This window comes from Suricata suricatta, chromosome 10, assembly GCF_006229205.1.
Source record: "Suricata suricatta isolate VVHF042 chromosome 10, meerkat_22Aug2017_6uvM2_HiC, whole genome shotgun sequence".
Lineage (NCBI taxonomy): Eukaryota > Metazoa > Chordata > Mammalia > Carnivora > Herpestidae > Suricata > Suricata suricatta.
Window position 1 is genome coordinate 4882972 of NC_043709.1, and position 12174 is coordinate 4895145.

Below are 12174 nucleotides of genomic sequence, written 5' to 3' on the forward strand. Positions count from 1 at the left end.
CCACCCGGTAAAGCTGGGGCTTTCTGGAAAGCACGTGTATTTCCAAACGGGCCAGGTCCCTTAGGACCTGGGGGGAACCCCAGGATTGATGTTGGTCTCTGAAATTACCCAGGGTCCCTAGACCCCGAGTTAGTCAAGGGAGTGTCCGGTCGGCTGCCCCAGAGGACCTGCTCCCAGGCCGTTTGTAAATCACCTGAAATGAAGCCGCAGAGGAAGGCCGAGCGAGCGAATCCAGCGGCAGGACCCTGTGACCCAAGCGCTCATTCACCAACTGTGTCCCCCGTCCTGCGCCCTTGCAGTTTCACTTCTTTTCCTGGACTCATTTATTCAGTAAACACGAGTGCCTACGATGCTCCAGGGCTTCTGGGGTGCGGCCATGCGCACAGGGTAAAACCAAGGTCAGAAGGAAGTGAGGGGACCAGGCTTGGGGCCCTTGGGGGGGGGCCCAGGAGTGGGTGGGGAGGGTGGGGTGGGGGCTGGACGGTGAGGAGGCTGGTGTGGCAGGAACTCGGTTTTGGAGGGGAAGCCAAGAGCCAGTTCAGCGAGGGCCTTCCTTACAGGTCATGGGAGTTTGGATTTTGTCCTAAGAACTAGGAAGCCACGGAAGGGTTTAATCAAAGGAGCTCTGGCCAGCTTGGATTTTTAAAAGCCCCGGACAGCGAATGGAGTGCAGGGCCTTTGTCCTGCCCGTGCATTTCATTCAGTCACCAAATGAGAGGTAGGGGGCTGTCTTAGATTATCCCCAAGGGCCCTCCCAACCCCATAGTTGGTTCTAAGCGCTCGTGGGCAGTGTGTGCCAGCACCTGGGCATTAGCTGCGGTTCCTGCCTGGTGCCCTTGGAGCTATGCGGAGGGGGGAATGATCTGGGGCAGCGGCAGACCCAGATTGGAGAGAGAAGGGTGCAGGTGGGATCTGGGGGGAGCCGTGAGGGCGTGAGGGTGGCCCCGGACGGACGGGGAAGGTGACAACAGCCTGGGCAGGCTGCTGACCTCACCGAACAGCGACCGCAGGATTCACGGACAGCGGGGTCATGGACCAACAAGACGGCAGAAAGTGTTTTGGGGACCAGCAGAGGGCTTTACCCCCAAGCGGTAGTGTTCGGCCACAGCTCCGCAGCAGGCCGGGGCTGTGTCCATGCTGGCCTCCCGGCTGCAACACTGGGCCAGTTGGGACATAGGTCATGTGTTTTCCTTCCACGTGCCCCCCCTCATTTCCCCCGAGGAGGACCAGGAAGGGCTCCCCGGCACAGATTCGCTGGCCCTCCCACGGAGCAGGGCAGCCGCGGAACTGGCTTGCCCCCGTGTCGTAATTGACACAGTGGAGACCATCTTCGTCCACACCCCCTTCGCGATGAGGTCCTTACTGGAGCTGGACGGGGTGGGGATGGGGGGAGGAGGACCTTCGGAAGCTTAAGTACAGGTCACAGGATGGAGCAGCGGTACTGGCTACACTGGCGACCGCCCCCTGGTGGCCATGTCCCCTCCGCCAGCCGGCCTCCCCAGGCCACTGCAGGGAGGTCCCTCCACCCGCCTCACGTGGCCTCAGCACTGTGGATCCAGGCCAGACATGCAGTGTCCGTCCTGGGAGGTCCCGAATGCGGGACCGCCTGAGCAGGGGCTGCTGTCTGAACTGGGTGGAGGTCGGGTCCTCGGGCCCGCATGGCTCTCCCTCTCCCGTAGCGTTTGGGCCCAGCCGCGCCCCCCCCCCCCCCCCCCCCCCCCCCCCCCCCCCCCCCCCCCCCCCCCCCCCCCCCCCGCGACCATGTTGCAACCCTTCATTGCAGAATGAGCATTTTCAGACCAGGGTGGCACGTTCGTTGGTCAGAGGATCCAGCCTTACCCACCGCCACGGACGTCCCTGACAGCCAGACCTCCAGGCCCTCCAAGCTCGCCACCTCCGGGGACGGCCACTGCGCTGCTGGCAGCGCTCTCCAGCCCCGTCCTCTGGCCCCTGCCCCAGCCTGGCCTCCCTCGCTGGGACACCCAGCCCTGCCTCCCCGGTGCTCCCTGGCGCCCCCTGCTTTCCTCTCTCATCCTGCCCACCGCCCTGCTCTGCAGCTGTCTCCCGCCGTGGGCAGTGACACCCTAAAAGCGGAGCTGTGCTGTGTCTTTCCTTACCTTGGAGTTTGGCATATATCAGCGCCTAATAATTGCTATGGGAGTGACATCTTTCATTGTTAGAGGGATTTTCCTTTTTCTGAGAGCCATCTGCCCATACCTTCCACACACCACACGTGGCAGTGCCCTTGGAGGCTGTGTCTTCCCAAACAAGAATAAGGCTGGTCTCCTGACCTTCACTGACCCCACTGGGCCTCTGTCCCTACTTCTACACACTCCTTTCTTTACTGTCAACGGGCTGTGCCTGGTCATCCGTGTTCTCCTCTTCCGGAACATGCTTCCTGACAAGTCACTGGGTGTGCCTGTGGGATGGACCATGTCTGGGCCCATACTTCCCCTGTCCTCCCTCTGTCCCAAAGCCCGGACACACAGGACCCAGGAGGACCATGTAGACCCTTCGCTGGCCACATGTCCTCTACCTTCATCTCCCTCGGTGTCCGTTGAGCACTCTGTAACGCCCTGGCCTGGGTCCTGGGGCCCCTCTCCCCTTCAGGTTTAGCACCTGCTGTGCTCCAGGGACTCTGCTCTTGTCTGCTGCCCACACACCTACGGAGAGATGCCTGGTGGGGCATCTGAGGACCCCGGCAGGGTCCTGGCTTGGCTGCTCGGCTGTGTGACCCGGGTGAGGCACCTGGCTCCTCCCCGCCCCAGGACCAGCTCTCCCAAGTGGATGTTTTGTAGCAAACCGTCTCTACGGTTTCTTCTGCTTGTTCGAGGCTCAGTGAGCAGCAGAACACACACGTCTCCTCAGCAAACGAGAAACAAAGGCATGTGGAGAGTCAGCGCTACAGAGAGGTGACACCCAGGACAGCAGGGGGATATTTAAGAGGAAGGCCATGGAGTGGGTCTGGAAGCAGGTGGGGTAGACAGGGCAGGGCCAGCGGGCGGCACGCCAGGTGGGGAGAAAAGATACACTGAACTGAGTCGGGCACCCGGTTCTGATTCCAGTTCTGCCCGTATCGCTGGGACCGTGGGGGAAGCCCCTCTTCATCTCAGAACAGGGAGGTCTCAGCCCAGGGGTCTTGGCAGTCCACCCAGCACGAACCTTCTGTGACTCATAAGTGGTCAAACCGTCTGTCGACCCTGCCCGGGAGGAGCTGGCGGATGGGGGACCAGGAACTTGGAGCCGGTGACGGACGCCGCGGCAAGGGCAAAGGGAGCCGGTCACAGATGCACCTGCCGCGCAAGCCTGGGCCCGCGACCGCCATCTCCAAGGCGCGCTGAGCCTTTGCCAAATCTACACATCAGATGACAACTTGATTCTCACACTTGGATCCCTGTAAGCGAGTTGGCACCGGATGTCTGAGCCACAGTCCCTAAATCTGTCCCTCGCCATTGACGGAAGGAGTCTGTGCTCTATTAAAAGCACTCTTCAAACACCAGAGATGCTCAATGTGTCTAAAATATAAAAAATCAACCAGAAAATGCATTTTTCTTCTCTTTACAGTTGTCATCTTTGCATATCTCCATGGCGCTGAGCGCCAGCTGGGAACAGAAGTCCTAAAATACCCGAATGAGGCCATCTCTACAGAAGGAAAGACTGTCAGCAGAGCCAACACGACTGTCTCTCCAATTTCTGCGTCCGCAAAAACTTTTAAGTGGATTGGTTGAAATCTTGTTTTCCCCCTAGCGTTCCTGTCTCTCAGCTCTCCCCTTTTATACTCCATGGTATGTGTGATTTCCAGAAAAAACAAATCCCAAATACAATTGGTAGCTAGGAACCCGTCTACCGTGCTCAAGCATGACCGGCTGCTTGGACCTCTGTGTTCACGTAGGCTGTTCCTTCCACCTGGATTGCTGTTCCTTGACGTGGATGACGTGGATGTGGGCTTTGAGCTTAGTACAGGCGGGGTCCTCATCCAAGCACCCCGGTGTCCCTCTCTCACTGCCAGGGCAGCTACTGTGCACCCTCACAGCCAGACCCAGTGACCATCTGCTTCTTGAGGCTGGGCTGTGTCCCTTCCTTGGTGACAAGAAGTTAGCTTCTCAGAGGTGGTCGGTCAGTGAAGCACTGATGACTGGAACATCCCCCCGTCTGCTGCCTTCAGCTGCACCTGGCCACCTCCACAGGTGCTCGCTCTGTGAGCACATCATTTGTGACTCGCCCCACAGGCCCTCTCTGGCCCGGCCGTGCTGCACAGAGGCCCTGACCTACGCACCTAACGCTCTCTTCTCCAGCCTGGTTGGACCATTCTGCCTCATGGAAAGCCTCCCCTGCTATTTCTTTGTTTTAATTGTTTTAAGTCTTTATTTTTTATTTTGAGAGACAGAGACAGAGCTTGAACAGGGGAGGGGCAGAGAGAGAGGGAGACACAGAATCAACCAGGCTCCAGGCTCCGAGCTGTCAGCACAGAGGCTGACGTGGGGCTTAAACCCACGGACCATGAGATCATGACCTGAGCCGAAGTAGGATGACTGAGCCACCCAGGCGCCCTGTCTTTTTAAAATTTTTTAACGTTTATTTATTTTAGAGAGAGAGAGAGAGGAAGAGGAGGGGCAGAGAGGGAGACACAGAATCTGCAGCAGGCTCCAGGCTCTGAGCTGTCAGCACAGAGCCCGACGCGGGGCTTGAACCCATGAACCGTAAGATCATGACCTGAGCCGAAGCTGGACGCTTAACTGACTGAGCCCCCCAGGCGCCTCCACACCTGCTGTCTCTAAGTGCCACCATGTCCACCATCGGCCTCACGTTGACTTTATGTCTCAGCCTCTAGGAGGCCGCCCTGAGTCCATCTCAGCTCACCGATGCTGTCGTCCTCTAGCTGTCTAGGCTTCCATTGTGTTTTCCCCCAGTTCATGTTTTTATTTTGAGGAGGAGAGAGAGGGAGAGAGAAAACCCCAAGCAGGCACCACACTGTGACGCTGCAGAGCCCCACGTGGGGCTCGAACTCACAAACCGTGACATCATGACCTGAGCTGCAATCAAGAGTCGGTCACTTAACCGACTGAGCCACCCAGGCGCTGCCTCCAATTTTGCCAGAGACATCAGGGGGGCTGCTGGTCAGGCCAGACAGACTGACGGCTGCCTCTGTCCGGGGTCTCTACAGCATTTGGGGCCCCAGGGGAGAAGGCCAGAAGCGCCTTCAGCCCAGAGGAGGGGTGACTGGTCTGCCCTGCTCCCCCATCCTCACCTCCCCTTCCTCCTCCGGAGGGAGCGCGCCGGCGCTAGAACCTTGAATTCCGAAGGAGTAATACCCCTGTAACAGTACAATGGCCTGCATTTGTCTCTGAGACGTTGAGTAGCGGTTCAGGTTTCCTGGCCGAAGCCTCCTGTCGCAGCCCCAAGGAGACGTAGGTGCCCGTTCGTCTTCCCGGCGCCCCCCTCCTGTCAGGATCACACGCGCTTGTTACCGAACCAAAGGCAAGTTAGACACGAGGCAGCACTGATTACAAGCCGCCGAGGGATCCCGGCTCTCGGGGGAGGGACTGATCCGTGCGGGGCAGGGAGGTGGCTGGTGGCCCAGGCGTGGAACGGGAAATGAGCCTCCAACTGTTGCTTTGTTCTGGCGCGAGGGCTTTATTTTTCATGGTTCTGTCATGTAGTGTCCGGAGGGCAGGACTCCACACTGTGGAATCCTGTTCAGGGGCGTCGTAAGTGGATTTCGATTCCCGTTTCCACGAAAGGAGACAGCCCGTATCGCGAGTGGATTAGCACGCCGACGGGGAACGAGAACAGGCAGAGGGGCCTCACGGAGCCGCACGGGTCTTTCTCTGGGCGCCATCCTAGCGCAGGGACGAAAATGCCCCCTGTTTACAAGTAATAATCAGTTATTCGTGGTGACAGTGTTTAAAATGTACAGGTTAGGGGCACCTGGGTGGCTCGGTCAGTTGAGCATCTGACTCTCGATTTCGGCACAGGTCCTGATCCCAGGGACGTGGGATTGAGCCCCGCATCAGGCCCTGCACGGAGATGGCGCCTGGTTAAGATTCTCTCTCCCTCCCCCTGCCTCTTTCCCCCACTCATGCCCTCCCTAAAAAAAATATATATATATATATATCTATATATATAATTTAGTTTGTGGCTGGTTGTACTAAATGAGAAGCTGCATCTGCTGTCAAGGTAAATATCAGAGAGAAAGCATCTATTTTAGTAAGAGAAAAAATAACCACAGTAGCTTTTCCGAAGGAGTTACTTACACCTCCTTTATTTTTATTTATTTATTTTTCTTTGAAGGACAGTGCAGGAGACGCTGGTCCCCGTTTTACGAGGCCATCAGAAGGACCGCAGTCGGAGACATCTCTCTGAAGCGGATTTCCCAGGGATGTCCTCAGCCCCCATTTACATTATGTATCCACGCCCTGGGTTTGCGGGTCCCTCCTTCTTTATTACTAGGCAAGGCGGGAAACGGTACTTGACTTCTTAGGGGTTAATCAGTTCCCGCTGTGTATTTCTCCGCGGGAAGGCGTCACCTCCGTTTATAACATTACTGATGACTGTGAAATAATTCCAGGCTTGATCGTGGCCAGTCTCCGAGGTGGACGTGATGGTGGGGAGTACTTGAAACCTGGAGGGCGGGCGGAGGACTACTGCCACGTGGGCGCCACGGCGTCCTCCTGATTGCCGAGGGAGGGAGCTGTCTGCTGGCTGTTCTAAGTGTGAAAACCCTTTCTCTGCAACTCGCGGTGGCTTGCTTCTCCGGATCATCATGAAAGGGCTGGGCGGCAGGTTCCTGTGCGGGACTGAGTAGCAGAAACGGCAGCGGTTCCTTGGGCAGGGAGTGTTGTAGATTTAAATGATGCTGGATGGGGACACCTGGGCGGCTCTGGCGGTTGAGCGTCCGGCTTCGGCTCAGGGCACGATCTCACGGTCCGTGGGTTCGAGCCCCCAGTCGGGCTCTGTGCTGACGGCTCGGAGCCTGGAGCTGCTTCAGATTGTGTCTTCCTCTCTCTCTGCTCCTCCCCCACTTGTGTCCCATTCATGCTCGCTCTCTCGCTCTCTCTCTCTCTCTCTCCCCCCCTCTCTCTCACAAATAAATGAAAGTTAAAAAAAATTAAGAAAAATAAAAAATAAGTGATGCTGGGTAGTATCATGGACAAGGTAATAGGTTGAGTGCTGTTGAAAGTGGATTCACTCGAGGGCATCGAAGGGAGCTGGCTGTCTTCTTCGGGAGGCGTGGTCGGGGAATTCAGCAATCTCCCGCAAACTCCTGGGGGCCACCACGTTACAGAGCTCTGGTCTGTGTGAACAACGAGCAAACGAAATCTGAAGGATTTTATGGGCTTATCAGGACAATAAACAAATGAGGAGAATTGAGATCTTGTTAAAAAAAATAAAACACCACCAAAACACCTAAGTTAACTCTATACATGGAAGTGAACAGTTTCAAGGAGCAGGGAAAACGCTTTGGAGTGAAGATGCTCTTAAGAAAAAAAGAAAAAGAAAAGAGAATTATATGACAAAACCTCATGTCAGATTTTTAAAAAATGTTTATTTATTTATTTATTTTTGAGACAGAGAGAGACAGAGCGTGAGCAGGGGAGGGCAGAGAGAGAGGGAGACCCAGAATCCGAAGCAGGCTCCAGGCTCCGAGCTGTCAGCACAGAGCCCGACGCGGCGCTCAAGACCATGACCTGAGGCGAAGTCGGACGCTTCACCGACTGTGCCCCTCATGTCAGTATCATTCCGTTATTTAAGTGCATGGGAAAAAACCATCCTTGTGTACAAGGAAATAAAGATTTTGAGTTTCTCATTTCTTGGCTATGTTGCCCCAATCATATGTGTCACTGATGGGTTCAGGTCGGCTAAAAAGACATTTATTAAGTCTCGACTAGTAACTGTTTGCTCACACAGTCCACTATCGGTTTTTCACCTCTAGTTTTCCCTCAGGAAAGAGTGTTGACAAAACCAGCGTCCTTACAGAGGGTCTCATGAGCAGCTCGTTACTCCAGCTGCTTTATTAAAAGTTTTTAAAATGTTTTTAATTTATTTTTGAGAGACAGAGAGAGACAGTGAGCAGGGGAGGGGCAGAGAGAGAGGGAGACACAGAATCCGAAGCAGGCTCCAGGCTCTGAGCTGTCAGCACAGAGCCCGCCGCGGGGCTTGAACCCACGGACTGTAAGATCATGACCTGAGCTGAAGCCGGAAGCCGGACCCTTAACCGCCTGAGCCACCCAGGCGCCGCCCTCAGCTACTTTATTTTGAACAACACATGGCCTCAGCTATTGCTGGTTTTGAAGAGGCAGACCCCTGATGGAATTGGAGAGAGAGAGAGGAAGAAAAATCTAACACATTTAGTAATTCCCAGACTACGTCATTACATGTCTTGGTGTTGGGCATGTTAGATGCTATTTCAAATAGGCCTTCTAGAGTGTCCTTTAAAAAACAATACAGTGAGATAATGCTGAAGATCGTAAAGAGCCACGGAATAAATGTTTAAAAGCAGTCGTCCTGGTGCTATGTGAACGGGTGTTTGTGGCTCACAGTCCCAGAAGGAGAAGCGAAAAAGGGGGCAGAACAGTATCTGAAGACACACCGGCTGAGAATTTTCCAAGACTGATAAAAGACATTCAGACACAAATTCAAGATTTGCTACAAAACCCAAGCAGGACAAAGACAAAGAAAACCACCCTAGGTACATCTTACCAACTTCTGGAGAAAAGAAAGACACATGACTTTCAAAAGACTAACAGCTGCACAGACTGAAGCCTTTACAGCAGAAACGACGGAACCCGGAGTACGGTTAGCTGGCGCCTTGGAGATGTGGGACAGAAACAACCGCCAACCTAGAGACCTCGATCAGGAATAATACGTGAATTCAAAAGGGAAGGTGAATAGGGCGTGCCGGGGTGGCTCAGTGAGTTAAGCATCTAACTCTAGATCTTGGCTCGGGTCGTGAGATCCGCGTAAGATTCTCTCTTGCCCTCTCCCTCTGCCCCTCCCCACCACCCCTCTCAAAAAGATGGCAAATAAACACATTGCCAGGTAAGTAAAACCTGAGTTCACTGTCAGCAGAGCCACACTAAATACAACGCGTGGTGTCGTCTTTGTTGGAAACTGGCGACACTAACAGCCACAACAACAAAAGTAGAGGAAGAATGAAAACTTCAGTACAATGAACAAATGTGTGACCAAATAAAAAACCCAGGGGCCACCAGGGGGCTCAGTCAGTTAAGGGTCCAACTTCAGCTCAGGTGGTGATCTCGCAGTTTGTTGGTTCGAGCCCCGCATCGGGCTCTGTGCTGACAGCTCGGAGCCTGGTGCCTCCTTTGGATTCTGCATCTCCGTCTCTCTCTGTGCCTCCCTTGCTCACTCTCTGTCTCTGTCTCTCTCAAAAATAAATAGACATTAAAGAAAAATTTTTTAAAAGATTAAAAAACCCCCAACAACGTCACTAGACAAGTACATCTAGAACATTTATCATAATCAGTCATATGATGAGCCATAAAGTCAGTCTCAAACAATTTCAATAAACCAAAATCTTACCTTTGTGTTCTTTGACCACAGTGGAATTAAGCTGGAAATCGATAACAAAAATATACCTAGAAAATGCCCAAATGTCTGTAACTTAACATAGCTCTGTATGAACATGGGTCAACAGGGACATCACAGTGGAAATTCAAACAAGATTTTGAATTGAATGCTAATTAAAATCTGTCCCAACAGAATCGGGAGGATGCAGGCACAACCATGCTTAGAGGGGAGTTTAGAGCCTTAAACACGACCTAGGAAAGAAGAAAGGGTGAAAACCAGAGGTGTAAATATTTGTATCATGATGCTAGGAAAAGGACAGCGGCAAATTAAATTCAAAAGAAAGAAGGAAGGAAAAATAGCAAAAATCAATGACGTGATTTTCTTTGAAAAGGCTCATAAAAATGGTAAGCCAAAGAAAGACAAGGTATTCCTTTCGCTCTGACTATGATGACCACCTGTCCCAATCTGCCTGCACTGTTCCAGGTCTACACTGAAAGATTCATGTCTCAGGAAACCCCTCCATCCCCTGGCAAGCAGAGTGGTTGGAAACCCTAGATCCCAGAGACCCTGTACTAAGGGGACATTATAAACAACGTTATGCCAATAAGCTTGACAATTAAGATGATGTAGACAAAGTATTTGGAAAACATACGTTGCCAAAATAGACCCAAGAAGAAACAGAAACTCTGAATAGTCTTATAAGTAATATAGAACTTGAACCCATCATTAAAAACCTCCCACGAAGAAAACTCTAGGACAAAATACCTTCACCAGTGAATTTCCCCAAACATTTAAGCCAAACACACATATCACATAAACTCTGAGAGAGCTGGGAAAGTGGAAGCACTTTTTCTGAGGCCAGTAAAACCTCAATACTAATACCTGACCAGAGCATCACACGGGGAAATTGCTGGTCGATCTCTCTCATGTCAATGACCAAATATTGGCAAACTTTTTATTTTTTACTTTTTTTTGCAAAGGGCCAGAGAGTCAACATGTGGGTCACACAGCCCCTGTTGCACCTGCTACACTCAACACTATAGGACAAAAGTAGCCACGGGTGGGATGGAAATGCATATGCCTGGCTGGGAGACCAATAAAACTTGGGGTGTCCAATAGACAAACATCCTAAACAAATATTAGCCAATGTAATCTAGTGATCTATAAAATAATAAAGATTAACCCTGGAGTTCAAAGAAATTTCAATATTAAAAATTCATCACATTAGGGGCGCCTGGGGGGCTCAGTCGGTTGAGCGTCTGACTTCGGCTCAGGGCATGATCTCACAGATTGTGGGTTCGAGCCCCGCATTGGGCTCTGTGCTGACAGCTCAGAACCTAGAGTCTGCTTCAGATCCTCTGTCTCCCTCTCTCTCTGCCCCTCCCCTGTTCGTGCTCTGCCTCTCTCTGAAAAATTAACAAACATTAAAAATTTTTTTTAAATAATTAAAAAAATCCATCACATTAACAGAATAAAGGAGAAAAGCCATAGGATCATTTCAATAAATGTAGGAAAAAGTTTGGCAAAACTCAACACCTATTTAAAATAAAAATTCTCCATGAACTAGGACTAGGAAGAAACTTCTAAAATCTGATCTTAATCTACAAACAAAACCCCAAAGCAAATAGCACGTTCCGTGGGGAAACACCGAAAGCATGGCAATCAGACAAACTGTCTGCAATCACCACTCCTATTTATCACTGTGATGGAGAGCCTAGTCAGGACCATCCATCAAGAAAACAAATCTAAAATATAAGGATGAGAAAAGCAAAAAATAAAACTCATTTGCAGGTCCTACACAAGACTGTGCAAGTTGAAAATACAAAGATGCTTAGTATTAGAACTGATAACATGAGAGTCACCGGATGTAAAGTCCACGTACAGAGCGCCGATGATCCTCCTATATACTAACAATACACAATTAGAAGGCAAATTAAAAAAATCAATACACATTAGCACAGTTACAGACTCTTGTGCATGAAAAGACCCTATCAAGAGAACGCAAAGAAGACCCTCAGAATGGAAGAAAATATTTGCAATTGACACAGCTGATTAAGGGTTTAATATCCAGAACACACAAAGAACTCCCAGAACTCAATAAAGAGACGACCCAATTAAAAATAGGTAAAGAACTTGAATAAATGTTTCTACAAAGAAGACCTACAAATGGCCAATGAGCACACGAAAAGACGGTCAACATCATTAGTCGTTAGGGAAACGCAAGTCAAAACCACAGTGAGATACCACTTCACGCTCCTAGGATGACTGTAATCATAATAAAACCAAACCCCCAAACCAGAAAATAACAGATGTTGATGAGGATGTGGAGTCATTGTAATCTTCGTATGCTGCCGATGGGAATGTCCAATGCTGTAGCCATGGTGGAAAAAATTTAGTGATTCCTATAAAAGTTAAACTTAGAATTGCCACGTAACCCAATAATTCCACTCCTAGAAATCCACCCCCAAAAATTGAAAAGAGGGACTCAGATACTTGTATGCCAGTGTTCATAGCAGCACTATTGATTGTCGCTATAAGAGATAACCCTACAGCCCATCAACAGATGAATGGTTAAATGTTTTTTCCCTATTTTTAAAAATGTTCAGCTTCCTGATGCTTTGCCATCTTGGGGCCTTGCTCACACTG